The sequence below is a fragment of the Atractosteus spatula genome, unplaced genomic scaffold (genome assembly GCF_055471065.1).
Source record: "Atractosteus spatula isolate fAtrSpa1 unplaced genomic scaffold, fAtrSpa1.hap1 Scaffold_8, whole genome shotgun sequence".
Lineage (NCBI taxonomy): Eukaryota > Metazoa > Chordata > Actinopteri > Semionotiformes > Lepisosteidae > Atractosteus > Atractosteus spatula.
Window position 1 is genome coordinate 387,501 of NW_028296912.1, and position 15,374 is coordinate 402,874.

Genomic DNA, 15,374 nt, shown 5'->3' on the forward strand with positions numbered 1-15,374 from the left:
GTTTTCTTCTCCGTTTCTGACGTCACTCGGTCTGATGGTAAAGAGGGGGGTTCATGGTATTTGGCCAGTTTACGATGTTCTGGGCAAATGGTCAGTTTAACATTACACCCAGGGGGGTTCCTAGCTTGCATCTGCAATCCTTATCAGTTAACCCCCTTTCCTGCCATAAACCCCAGCTTGTGACTTAGAAGTCTAAACCCCCTACAGAAAGGATTAAATTCAAACCCCCGTCTTCACATCTTTCTTCATTCCCCCCTTATAAAATATGGCATACGTCAGTGTAGCCTATTTTTATACATACAATGTCAGGGCAGATCTTTCCTTTCTTGGCGAACAGGTATGTATTGCCATGTCATTGTACGTTCCACGGTTATAGCAAGATGTGATACATGTTTTTGTGAATGTGATGATTACAATTATACATATAAACAATACTACTCCTACAGATACACACTATAAAAAGGTTCCACCCCAGGCCCCAAACACAGACTTTACCCAAGACCCAATTCCCCAATTTTCAGTATAATAGTCCTGATATTTCTGTCCCTCATTGTAAATGTGTTGGGCCAGATCTGAGACGTGCTCAGAATTATCAGGAATATATGTGCAGCATTCAGTGTCAATTACTGCACAAGTTCCTCCTTGGGCCGCCAGTACATAATCTAAAGCTAGTCGGTTCTGCATGGCCACTGTTCTGAGGGCTACCATCTCATCATTAACAGCCTTCAGACTAGATGAGGTAGAATTTGCTAATTCTTCTAAAGTCGAGGCCATTTGAATTAACTCTCGACTCAGAAAGTTCATGCCGGCTTGTGGAAATATTATACCTAAATAATATTCCCAATCAGCCAATTTTCTTTGTGGTCTGTGGTTAGGTCCGAAGGGGCTGTGGATTTGAACACGGATATGAGGAACCACATATCCTAAATAACATGAGCCAGACCACTGGGCTGGCAACCATGGGTAGGCTCGTTTTCCACAAATGAAAGATGTTCCGTTTGGCGCTCCCCATGCCTCTGAAAATAAGAAGCTTATACTGAATTGTGGGGTGTGCCGATCCCATCCTGGAATTTGGAAGGTAGAGGTGGATATATTTGCAGCGATGGTAAGGTTGCAACGACTCCATCCAACCAAGTGCAGACCAATTAGTGTGCTGAAAACATATGTTTCCCTCACGTTCCTTATTGAGAGTCAGGTATGGTGGTGTATGGCTTCTGTTATATTTAGGAGCGTAAGAGCCTGTGAAACTCGTGGGCTCTAAGCCTCGCTCCTGTAGATATTGTAATGTTGTGCAGGTTAAAGTCGTGTTATGGCAACCCCCCATAGTTTGTCATATTAAAATCTCCTAAATTATCCCTCCAAATGATCATGCCTATGACTTCCTCGAGACGCCAAGGAATGGCTCCCATAGGAAGTCCTCCCTGTACATATTTGGGTAATGTGGCACACACCCAGCAGGCACTTTGGTTGGTTTTCTTAGCTGTCAGATAGGAGAGGCCTAAAAAGGAATTAATTCCATGTTCTCCTTTGTGGGAGAGATGATCATTAATTCCTGCGGAACATAGTCCTACAGCAACAATTATTCTTATAAACAGAAATGATTTCTTTCTGAGTCTGTAAATGGGGATGAGGCTCGTCGGCAGTGTGGCGCGTGGATCCAGCGATCTTTTCCTTCCACTCGAACCGCAGACTCGGTTGTCAACAGGATCTGGTAGGGTCCGTCCCACCTGGGCTGGAGAACCTGTGAAGGAAATTTCCTGATCCACACCCACTCTCCTGGGATGAGGTTGTGCCCTCCTTCAGGTGGTGGTCCCCACGCCTCCAGGACCTGCTCGCGGGCTCCTTGGGTGGCCTCTGTCAGCAACTTGCAATAATACAAAGGAATGGTTGATCCATCTGAGGAAACCCCAGTCTCAGCACCTGTAAGAGAACTTGTTTCAAATTATTAAAGGCGGCTTTTGCTGCGGGAACCAAGGCAATCTTGTCCTTGTACTGCACTCCCCCCTTAAGCAGATCTGTTAAGAGTTGTGCTCACCCTGTAAAAAACATTGCACCCAGGCCCTGTTAAAATTTCACAATGCTAGACACAAAAGGGCCTTATCATAACTGCTTCTATTAGACACTCTAAAGCTGAAGCAACTCAGACTTGTGGGTTTCCTCATCAGGGGAAGCACTCAGAATACCATCAACATACTGAGTGATCACAGCCAGTTGAAGCTACGTGATACCCTGTTCTGCATAGTCATTCTTTGTAATGCATAATATTCCAACCCAATAGATCTGGAATAAAACCACCCATTAAAATCTGGTACTCGGCAAGTAAAACTTGCTGTCCCAATACTCCTGTGGCCTCCTGCCATCTTCCCCTATACATTGCTCTATAGTACACTGTTGAACAGAGGAGTGAAACAAGCAGGACAGTAGTGCTCCAGTATCCCCTAACAGAGAAACCAACACTCCATTAACAGTACATTTTTATCCACTGGACTGGGACAGACTTAGGGAGGCTACAAGGGATTTACAGGATCTAATCGTTAGGTAAACAGATTTTCTCACAAGACGTTATTCTCCCCAGTCTCGATTCTAAACCTACAGCGTTTCAGCATGTCTGGTTTCGAGACATTCGAATAAAACCAAATTGTTTCCACTATTGCAACTAATTGTATAAATTACAATTTATAATAATTTATAATAATACAAAAACTGTTTAACTACTTTTACGTCCACCTGTACTGTACTTATACGTTTCAGACGCTCTTATATTTTCCAATCTCCTTAAGTTGATTTTCGTCAAGTCTCTTTAGTTACGTCTCTAGCCAGTCCCGCTGGCTAAACACACTCACACCGTCATTTAGTATACCAAAACTCACAGTTACACACATACATGCCGGCACACAAATTCATAAAACACACATACACATCGAGAATATATTTTTCTCTTCGTAATACAATGTGCTGTATTCTTGTTTTACTTCTACATGAATCCTTTTAATTCCTGAAGCGCACTCCAGGTTCGCTGCATTTCTAATTTCGGGTGCGGTACTTTAGCCCACCGGTCAATATCTTACGGTTTTGGATTTGATCGTATGGGGGAAATCAGGGAAGGTAGGTGCGATTGCAGACCCCCTCGACGGGGTGCGAGACAGTGTTAGAGTGGCGCTCTCATCAACGGCGCCAGCCCCTGCTACATCAAGTCCTTTCCCACTTCGAGTGAGAGTACAGATCTGCGGGCGCCCTCCCTCTAACAGGGGAGACCCTGATCCGTCTTTATCACACTCATACCAAGTGTTATCCCAATCAGACCCCCCTTCTCCATATGGCCACTGAGGGAATTGATCCCAATTATTTTCGTTTCCTGCCTGTTTGTTCCCCTGTGGGAGAGCAGGATATAACTTAGTCGCTGGCTGCAGCACATTAACCAGTGCAGCGTGACCAGAAGTTAATTCCTTCTTTAGTTTCTCATTCTCCTGTACTGCCTCTTTTAGCTTTTTTTTTCTATACTCTTTCGTAGCGAGTAAAGTATATTTTCTTCCGGGTTTTTATTTTCCCCGTAAACACACTTTTAAGTCACATCCCAATTTCTTTATTTTTCGTCATGTATCTGCCACTACTGGTGCCGGCCGTGCACCAGGGTGGGAGCTACATGCTTGTGCTTTTGCCAATCAATACTCATATGCTTTCTTTACAGGCGTCTTCGCCCCAAATTCCCTCTGACAAACTCAGCTTTTTCCATATTTTCTCCTTCTTTTCCGTCAACTTACAATTTTCCGATATTTAAACGGACCCTTGCACCACTTTCTCAAACCATCAGTTAGCGCACATGTTCGGTCTCTTTAAGATTTACTTTTGTCGTGTGTGAGGTAACAGCTCATTCAGTAGGGGGATGCTTTCACTTGAAAAACCTGTGCATTCCTGCACTCATTCAGCCAAGGGCGTCTGTTACCTCCGGATCTAAATACCTCTCAGAGACTTTAGAGAGGATTTACACCGCACTGTTCACAGGTAAGAAACGAGACCTCGAAAACCCCCTTTCTTGATCAGTAATTCACCATCCCCAGAACGCCAGCATCGCTGCTTTTGCCCCGGGGTGGACTTACGCACTGAGCTCAATCAGGGCGATTCTCGGGTCTCAACGTCCTTTAAATCCTGCTACTTAATGCTTTGCTCTTTTATTATGAGGTGTGTTTATGTTAGTGTCGTGCGTGTGTATATGTATTTCACAAACAAGGAAAACACCAAAAACATACATGCATATATCTCTTCTACTCCTGTTTCCTTTAAAACAAAAAAACCCACGCCACGCCAGAAACCACGCCACTCCAATCTGTGCACGATCAAGGCGTAGCTAATCTCAGGACCCCGGGCGTAATTAAAGCCCACACCAATCCTGGATTATACGTGCATTTAATGCACCACTCAGCTCCAGAACCCCGGGCGCAATTAAGGCCCACACCGATCCCGAGCCACAGAACTCCGGGTGCAATTAAGACCCACACCAGTCCTGAACTACGTGCATTTAATGCACCACTTGCTCTAGAACCCCGGGCGCAATTAAGGCCCACGCCGATTCTGAGCCTCAGAACTCCGGGTGCAATTAAGACCCAAACCAGTTCTGACCTTCAGAACTCCGGGTGCAATTAAGACCCACACCAGTCCTGAACTTCACGGTAAGGGTCCAAAACCCGTTCAAAACTCCACGCGCAATTAAGGCATACACCAGCTTCGAACGCCTGTACACAATACCGCGGAACCCCTGCCAGACCAAATTCTGGGCTTACAGCAACCAACCCATTACATACACCGGTGCCTTCCCCGGGCCAGAGGAATTCAGAAACTCACATTTACTCCGTCATCTCGGGCGATTCTCGCAGGGAGCAGAGATTTCCCAATCGGTCAGAGAGAGTCGGGACTTTTAAATAAAAGAGGAGTCCTTACCTCTTAGTTATGTGCGCGCTGACCGTCTCTCCTGCCGATGGGAAGTTCTGCGCCTTCTGGAGCATCCGCCGACTACGCCAAATTTGTTGTAACAGAAGAAATAAGGTTCTTGATCCTGAGATGAAGTAAAACAGATGAGTTTATTGCATGCAAGGAACAATAAAGCCGAAGTCTTGTTTCCCGCAAGAAACAACAAAACCGAAGCATTGTTCAACGTACTGTTACAAACTTTTGGGTTAAATAGTGTTTTCTTCTCCGTTTCTGACGTCACTCGGTCTGATGGTAAAGAGGGGGGCTCATGGTATTTGGCCAGTTTACGATGTTCTGGGCAAATGGTCAGTTTAACATTACACCCAGGGGGGTTCCTAGCTTGCATCTGCAATCCTTATCAGTTAACCCCCTTTCCTGCCATAAACCCCAGCTTGTGACTTAGAAGTCTAAACCCCCTACAGAAAGGATTAAATTCAAACCCCCGTCTTCACATCTTTCTTCAGCTGCAAGATAGCAATGCTAACCACTTCGCCACCATTATAAATGGATGGATATTGAAGTGGAAATCTAATAAGTAAATTGATTCTTAAAAATGTAGAGAGCTTTGAAAAAAATATATTGGCGCTTTTAGATAATATATTTCAAGGATGTAACTGCTGTGCTACAGTGCGTGCAGAATTTTAGAAAACAGTTCGTCAACAAAGTACACTGTTTAGGTTAGTTTAGAAGACAATGTACCAAAACAATATATGCTGTCTGGGTCATTAGAATTAGCTGAAAGTAACCGATAAGCTTTGAATAACAAATCTAGTTTTTCTTCTCTCGCTCTATGATGTAATCTGTTTTCTCTTAGAGAAAGGGGAAGTTTTAGAAGGGACCAAGTGCTGAACTTTTTTACAGCGCAACGTCTTATAAAAACCCTGTACTGCTTGTAACAAATTGAGTCTCTGGTTGCACTTTGCGAAGTGGCAGCAGGGCTCCCAATATTGCAATATTGAAATAAAGACCTTACTCAGGTGAGAACTCTCTTTTGTGGCTTCCTTGATAGTTATATTTCCATGACAATATCTTAGTTATCTTTCTAGTTCACAGGTTTGCATGCATGATTTAATTTTGAAAGCCACTGAGACATCAGGTACTACTGTTGTATTTATGAAAAAGAAACAAAACAAAAAACATACTAACAACTGTGCCATCCTACTCCTTAGTTAATACATTTTATTATTCATAAACAGTTAACATTGTTAGCAAAATATTTTGAGTTATATTTAACCCTATTTTTTCTTTAGTTATGTATTTAACTTATTATATGATAGTCAGACTTAATGTATATTTGAACAATGAAAATATATTTTTACAAGATGCGGGGGAAAGTGCAACATCTTATTACAGTGCTAAATTTAATATTATTGATTGCTAATAGTTCGAAAATAGCTAATAATCGAAAATAGTTTTGTGGTGTTTGTATGGATGAAACGTTTCTAAAATGTATAACGTAACAAAATTAAAGACGATTAAAATCTGTAATCTTTCCACTTGTAATGTCATTAGACAGAACAACACGTTTCTGGTTTGTTTTAATTAGTATTAGTTAGTAGTTAGTAGTTTTAATTTAATTAGTATTGCAATTCGCACTGATTCACTTGCGAAGATATGGACTTAAGAATATTCGTGCCTGGTCAAAAAATGGCATTAAGCACTTAAAATTAATATGGTTAATAATAGTAAACTGTAACATGCTGTAACAAGATCGGTTAAACTGCGAAGAAAATGCTTTCAGAGGAAATGTTTCAGGTGTGAAGAACATAGATCTCCAATGCAATTTCAACCAAACCTGTTCGCACACACCCTGCCCCCACTACCATTAGAATATACACAAAGCACTGAAATCTTTTGAGCTAATGATCAGGTGACCCGAGAGAGAGCGAGAGAAACACCAAGGGGTGCGGAACCAGGGAACTATTTACATGGAAAACGGGCGATCTCCCCAGACTGTCCGCCCGTTTCACTGTTACCTGGATACCTCTTTATTTAGAACTCACAAACACTGATTTTTAGTTTCGAAGGATTCAAGTAGGGTTTTAGATGAAAGGCAGTGACCTTAATCAAGCCCAAATCATAATTGAACCCATTCAGAGCCTACATTACATTTTAGCGTTTCATTCTGAGCAGAAGACCCTCACACCTGAAGAAGGCTTGCGTTTTCTCTCTTCTCTTTTAAGCATGTGTACAATGTGTAATACAATTACAATGTGTAATTACAATGCGAATCGTATGAGGGTGGGGGGGAGGTGTCTTTCGCTGGAAATCTCGCCTGCTTCTACTTTACGAGTACAACCCCCTCTCTGCCGGAGTGCTGGCTGTGACGAATTAAACCGGTTTCACAGGTTTCAATCACAGACCATGTGACATGGGAGTCAGGAAACTAACACACAGCGCCACCGGATTTGATAACACTATAAAAACGCTATAAAATAATGTGACTAGGCACAGAACAAGTTTACAGCACAGTACAATAATAAATGCTGACCATGACTTTAGAAGCATAAATTGCCTTACACTCAATTTAAACACAAGCTGTCTTTAGCCCTCTAAGCTGGTTCATACAGAAATGTAGAGATCCAGGCTCAGAACACACAGCTTCATTAGCGAATACATATGCAGGACAACTAGAGAAGACGTTTTACAGAGGATGGATTTTTAGAAACATCCCATCAGTGACATCACTGAAGTCAACTCCTAGGTACTGTAACTGTCGTGTGGATAGTTTCACAAGAATCAGACAAAGATTTAAGCATCGCTTGTTCTAGATAAAACTGCAAAAAAAACAACAACAACCCATAATGTACTTCTTTGCGGCTCTGTTTGCCCAAATCATATATTCACAACGTGAAATCTAGAAAATAATATTACGTAACCAAAATCCGCAATATGGAAACAGAACCTGTGTAATTGTTGATAGATGATGTACTCGTAACATTTTTTCAAGACGAACTACAACATTTAAAAAATGACTTGTATGTACTTGATATCTCTAATCAATCCACGGGTCCCAGCACAAAACGAAACTAAAACGCATACCGTTTCGCGCTTCTTATTAGTTGCTCAAAAGTAATTTGACCATATGAAATGCATAATATAAACCTAGAAACATATACGTGAGCAGTACTTAAGCACTGTAGTATCGGTGTTAAGACATACCTCTCAAATACTGTAAATCAAGTTAAAAATATCTCAAGACCGATTCTGGTCATAATGAAACCATGTTTCGTGTATGTTTTCTTTAAAGTACCGAGACCAGCCATATACTCTATGTTTATGTTCCAAAATTAATATCGTTTATGGCCTTCACACGCGTTGCAGTATGCTCCTATTCTTTTTATGCTCAGCTACTAAGATTTCCCTTCAGTGGTAAAATCAGATATGAATATTCAATACTTAAACGGGCACAGTTAAGACATTAAATATACATATACATACTGTATACAGTACAGTTTTCATACGGTAATATGTTTATGTTCCTAAATCAATCTCTTTTATGAGCATGTGAAAGGCATGGTGAATCGATTCTTAAAAATTACTGTACTTTGCATGATTGGAAACAAATGCGTGATTGCGAAATGCTGTGGTGTTACTTTTACAAAGACGGTCAATGAAAAAAAGAATGTTGACCAGGGCAATACTTTGAGTTTACACTTACAGCTTGTCCAAGGTCATTCATTATTAATACTATTAGTAATATCTTCGTTAAAGACTTTGATGGCCACAGCTCAAACATGAGAGGTTGAGCTTTATTAGCTCCACCTTGCGGAAATTCCGGATACTATTATTTTGCTTGTCGTATTATAGGAGAATTTACGGTAACTCGCGGTATTTACCGGTAGCTTGCGGTAGACTGCGTACAGCGTACCGCAAAATAATGCGGTATCGCCCGCGCATTTTGAATGGCTGCATCTGTAGGCTGCCAAAAGTCTCCGAAACCAAATTTTGATAGCAGAAAATTCTCACTCGTCCAGAAGTTCCCTTGGGACCCAACATCCAGCACAGAGTGGTAAAAAAGCGTCTTTTTTGTAGACCCTTGCAGCGTGCATTGGTGGTTCAGTGGTAGAATTCTCGCCTGCCACGCGGGAGGCCCGGGTTCGATTCCTGGCCAATGCAGTGGCTTTTGCAGCGAGCGGCTCCATCACTTGCATCCCCTTTCAACTCGCAACTGAAAACCCACTGAAGCTTAGAAGCTGTGAGCCAGGTCAGTACCCGGATGAGGATGACCTACAGGGAAAAGCAAAGCTTACAGCTGGAAGCGGTGTTAATGGAGCCAGCGGTGGGACGCTCACCCTGACGTCTGTGCGGGTCCCAATGCCCCAGTATAGTGACGGAGACGCTGTGTGGTAAAAAGGCGCTGTCTTTTGGATGAGATGTAAAACCGAGGTCATAGCTCTCTGTGGTCATTAAAAGTGACCACCAAAACCTTTGACAAAAGCTCTTGGTAATTGATGGTCTTCAATAATGCTTCTCCTTTAGGTACATTTAAATCAGCTGAAAAATGCTGTGAAATGGGGGGGCACTTCAGGCCAGTGTAGGATTTGAATTTGAATTTTTGAAGAACCATTAAACAGCACGAGAAGGCCCGTACACTGAATTGCAGGGCTTTCTATTCAAAGAAGGACAAAAGAAACTTCCCTGAATTCCATTTTTTGCAGCACAGAGAGGACAGTGAGAACAAGGCCTGTTAGCTCAGTTGGTTTGAGCGTGGTGCTAGTAACGCCAAAGTCTCTGGTTCGATCCCTGTTTGGGCCAGGCAGTCTCCTCCTCTCTTGCCAAAACCTGTTGCTTTCTTGCTGTGGTGAGATTGGTGGTAATGCAAAGACGCCACATACTACCGACAGACGAGAGTGTTGCGGGAGAAGAGAGAAGTGATGGAAGATTGAAGAGTGTCCTAGGTGGAGCCAAGATGAAGTGTCACAATTGCCTAGGGGAGGATTTCAAATGTTTAAGATGGTAAAAATAACCGGAAGTGATCCCCCAGTCCGGCGCAGTCTGACGTACTTCTGTCATATAAAGTAAAACTAGATGTCGAACTGGAGCCTCACCATTTGCATAAGTGAGGCTCCAGTTATACATCTAGTTTCACTTTAAATGACAAAACTGAAGAGACTTAAAAGAGCTGGAGAGGATTTCTTACAACTTTTGAGCCGGCACAGTTTTCGAAAACGTTTTATTTAAGCTGCACTATACAACACAGACAGCCAAGAGTCTCCAAAACAAAACGAATTGACAGATAGAAGAAAAGTCCCACTCGTCCTAAAGTTCCCAAAATCCAGCACTGAGCGTAAACAAAGTGTTCAAGTAGCGTGGGAATGCTACCCCTAATGCTAGCTGGAGTTTGAGTGTCTGGTTCAGAGTTTGCTCAAGAGTTTACCTTTCACAGATGCGCAAAGATGAATGCTGAGGGTGCACGCTTCAAGGCGCCTTACAGTGCAGAGAGTGATTAGAGACAATTCGTGACGTGTGCTCGTTCCCATATACCGTACGCCCCGGGTTGCAGTGCTAGGATGACGTCCAATACCGCTTCGGAACGTAATGGCATTATATTCAAGTGCAGGACGTGAGGGTTTTATTTTGTTCGTTTTGTTCTGCTCTGCTTTGCTTTGTTTTGCTTTCCATGGCGTTCGTAAGAGCGTCAATAAAAAGGCGATTCCTGCGTCTAACACGAATGTAAGAGCTATTTCAAGAGCGGCTTCTAAAATGCTTGTAGACATTTGTCTGTTGTTGATTGTTTTTTTGTGTCTAACAAAGTGCCATTTTCCTGTCCGGACGGGGAGACTTTATCATTCCCACATGAAGCAACCCTTAAGTCCTCTGAGGTGTGTCTGTCTGCAAGGCTTGTATTTTGGAAAGGTTTTTTTTTTAATGGAGAACGACTTTGAAAAAGGTTTCCGCCGGCGCCTCGCGATCCATGTGAGATTGTAGCAAGAACGCAGCAATGGCGGCGCGCGCTGTAGTCGTGTCCGAGTGGTTAAGGCAATGGACTAGAAATCCATTGGGGTCTCCCCGCGCAAGTTCGAATCCTGCTGACTACGGTGTCCTCCTCACGTCGTTGTGTGCCGGCGCAAGCAAGGAAAAGTGCCTTTTTGCTTTTCCTGGTGGTTTTAAAACGCGAGATCGCTTGTACCCGCTGCCTTGGAAAGAAATGTCTACATGTTTACTTGCACATTGTCTATTGTTTGTTTGTACATTGTCTTGATGCACTGTTTGCACTTTGTCTTGTTTTTTACACTTGTTTTACAATCGAGAGACCTTCTGTAAGTAAGAATTCCATTGTACCAGTACCGGTTACATATGGCAATAAAGTTCAAGTTCAAATGCTTCAGCGTCCGCAAACGGCATTTTGCAGCTGGAAGCAGATGGCGACGCTTTTTGCGGTCGCGTGCCTTGTGCCCCATTTCCGGCCTTTAACATCGAATCAATAAAGCTGTTAGAACCGACACCATAGGTGCTTTTCTTACAACTTTTGATCTGACTCAGTTTCGGAATGCAATTCCTGAACACTGCGAGAGACAACCTACAGATGCAGCCATTCAAAATGAGCGGTAAAAACCCGTGGTACAGTAACCAACCCGCAGGGCACCGTAGGGCACCGCGGTAAGTGATTGGCTGGCCAAAATGACCGACAGGGGCACTCGTGGTGCATTGGTTGGTAGTGAAAAGATTTCATCATCTAATGTCTTTACTGTGCACATTTCAATCCGCTTAGTTTTGAATATTTATATGGAATTTTACCACTAAAGGGAAATTTTAGTAGCTGAGCATAAAAAGAAGAGGAGCATAACGCATCTGAAGGTCATAAACGATATTAATTTAGGAACATAAACATTACTGTATGTACATAAACTGTACTGTGTATGGCTGGTCTTGATAGTGTAGTGGTTTGATGGGTTTACTGAGACAATTATCAATTGTAGCAGTAATCACGAGGTTGTTCGTTGGGGCTTTTAGAAAATCAATCGTCAGAACAACTAACAACGCACACACACGGGTTCAATACACGAGATACATTTATTAATATAAACTGTGCACCAAACATATACTAGTCTGCCTGGATACGAGCGGCAGACCTTACTGTGAGGGTTATCAATATACAAGGTATATAATCTCGAAGAGATGCAAACACAAAGAGATACACAACAGAGAATATATGTCAATATATATCGTTCGGTTACCAAATCGCTAATCAGTGTTATTACCCACTGTTACTCTAAACTCGGAAGTAAATACATTACTCATGAATTAAATTGATAACAACTTGTGTTGAGGTACAATTAAATTCTCGAGACGCAATGTAGAACATGGGGTTTACTTATCCACTGTGTTTGGATTTGGAATTTCCCGGCACGAACACCAAACCAGCTGACAGGCTCTGTTGCAGCGGTTGTCCAATGGGCGTTGTGTCGGCGTCCTCTGGCTACCGGCCAACCAGTCGAGGTGCAGCTCGGAGTAGGAAGGCCGGAGGAATCTGACTGCGGCGCGCAGGGCAGTCGTTGCTCCGAGGGGATCTACCAGCAGTCCGGCTGGCTAGTAGAAAGTCTCTATGCACAGAGTGTGACCGCGAGTCCTCACAAGTCACTCTTTTGCCTGGGAAGAAGCTGGTTCGTTCCCGGTCCAGCGCTGCTTCTGAATAAGCTATTCAGGTTGTCGACGAGGGTCCAACTGTAGGCTGCCGTTGATCAAGCGGAGCATTCACGTTGGTAGAATTCTGAATACGTACGGGATCCTCGGCCTCGCGCTTAGAACAAAGTCCAAGTCCTTTTGCAGACAACAGCAGTTGTCACGTGATTGTCTCTGAGGATGCGCGAAAATGGCCAAGGAGAGCCCAGAACTGAGCTTGCGCTCCCTTTTTGATCAAGACCCAGATGTGTGCTGATTGGTTGAGAGTTTGGCGGGCATTGGAGACCCACGTGGTATTACCACGCCCTGCCAGTCCCTGATTGGTTGGTCAAGGTGAGATATAAGTCACTTACTCTTGACACTTAGAAATGCAGTCCAGATGTCCATTCGGCACTCCCTAGACAGATAGGCGCCAGTGGATGACCATTGATCATGATAGCCAGGCTTAGCTAATTGCATCCCCGTCTGGGAGCTTGCTTCTTATCAAAAGAAAAACATCTTAAATCAGCTTGCATGAATTCTTTCTCTGTGGCTGCACCACAGAGATGGAGGGTGAGATGGGGCCTCCTTTAGGAGCATACCAACGCTTAATTCTGTCTTATTAACAAGCATTGCCGCTACATATCCCCCCTTTTTGAAGGTCACGAGGTCCTGAGGCGTTGTTGCCTTCAAAACAAAAACAGAGTTAAGTGATGTTTGTTGTACCACGGTGGATTCTACCACCCAATATTCACATTACCTCTCGAGAATTTGTACAGGAAATAGTGTTGGAAAGAACGTTGCGTATACCTGCTCTCAGTTATAAGGTACCTAGGAATGAGGCATTGGGCATCATCATTAGCTCTAGACCTTAAACTTCCGGCAGTTCACTATCAGTATCGGATAGCTCTGCAGCAGGCAGACGTTTGGGAGTGGTTACCTGATTTCGGTGATAAACCATTGCTCCCTTTGTCTCATTCAAACTACCCCGCAAGGCTTTGATACAAGAGAACAGCATCCAACACATTACCCCAGCCATGATCCAGCTACCCAGCAGCAGTGTCAAGATGACCACGTTTATTGTTCCTAGCGCCCCAGAGGATCCACAACGACTGTGCTTGGGACCTACCAGTGTAGTTTTTAAGTTTGTGTCGTTAAGAACAAATTAGACTACCTGTACACCCTCAAGACTTACTGTCTCTTGGATTCTCTCATCCAAGTCAATGCCGTGTCCTCTGAAAGCGTCCACAATCTCGAGTTCCGTTTCGTATAGTTCTGACTCCAGGTGATACAGTGCTAAATCGTTGAGATGCACTATCGCTCCTTCAGGAACTTGTAGAAAAACTGTTTGGTTGGGTAGCTGCACTTCGGTAGCTGTATCATGCCTGTCATATGTTATTGTAACCGTTAACTGTGGTGTGCTGAGCAGCCATTTCTTTCCCACCTGCTCAACCTGGGGTTCGTTAACTTCACTTTTGCTCGTCACTGTGGCTTTACACTTTTCAGTGGCAGCCCCCTTTCTGATACCACACAACCTCTGAGTTGTGTCCCTAAGGAATGGCTTACTTGGGCATACCCAGTGGATATCCTTGGTTGATATACACAGTTCCAGGTTTGGAACAAGATACAAATTTGGATCATCCTCCTGGTAAGCTACGAGCGGTGGGGTGGTCAACTTCACATGCATGTCCCCCCTCCAGAAGCCAACGTTCGATATAGACTTGAGTCTATAGATATCCTTGCCACTCACGATGGGAAGGTTCAACAGGAAACCTATTTCCTTGGCTTCAGGGTTGACATGTATAGGAATGGCACTGCCTAGACTGTATGCAAAATGTACCTGTAATGGCTGCACCATCTCAGAAGTGGTTGTCCTAAGTACTTCTTCTACTAAGGACAGTGGAACCAAGTAAGTTGGAATCTGTCCCATGGCTAAGCTAGTTATCGTGGCACTAAGCTCCCTAAGCAAATCCTGCATCAGCATCCTGACCTGTTGCACGTAAGCATAATCCCACTGTAACACGTCGACAATCCTGCCCACGGTGTGGAGGGTGTTATTTAACACTGCTGCATGAAGGTTTACTGCTAATATTGTGCCCTGTAAGGTTTTCCCTAGGCTTTCCAGCCGCTGCTGCTGTTGATACAGCCTGTCCTGAATTTCTGGCATTTCCTTAAGTAACCCAGACACCTGCCTTCTCAGGGTGGTCAGGGTGACAGTGTAAGCAGCAAACAGACCAGCTGAAAATAGCGAGCCCACGGCGGAGGCCGCAGCAATCAGACCCCCCAAGAACCTTTTGGGGCGGCTGAGGCCTGTCATCTCCTCCTGGCTGACTGTTGCCTTCCTCAGCTGGCGGAGCATGTGTATAGTGTCTAGCTGGGCATGCCATACAGCATCCTTAGCCCACTGCCTGCCATGATGGGACACCCTACTGTTCATGTTGATGTGCTTCCGAAACACATCACTTGGGTCCAGCCGCACATACACTCGCTGAGTATATGTTCTGCAATTTGTTAACAACAATCCGGGAGCGTCCTGCAGGACTATGCCGGTAGGAGGACCGGGTTCCACAACTTCAAGGGGCTGTGTCGAAGCGATCCACAGCACTGTCAGGACCAGCCGTGGCAGTTTTAGGATTCCCATTCTGGAACACAGATGAGGCACATGGTACAGTTCCACTATAATTTTGAATATATTTTCCTAGGAGGACCTACACTACAGTACCTAACTACCTGCAGCTACAAAGGGGCACCCCCCTCTTGATCGGGTTTAGACTTTTAACCCTATTCTGTGTCCTCCGGCGCCA

The 15,374-nt window shown here is 43.9% G+C and overlaps 1 non-coding gene across 1 annotated transcript; it reads left to right on the forward strand.

Annotated features, from left to right (window-relative positions):
- The first annotated feature begins 9,013 nt into the window (after positions 1–9,013).
- Positions 9,014–9,084, forward strand: trnag-gcc (transfer RNA glycine (anticodon GCC)). Its single transcript has one exon. It is a non-coding gene; the product is annotated as a tRNA-Gly (tRNA).
- Positions 9,085–15,374: the final 6,290 nt, after the last annotated feature.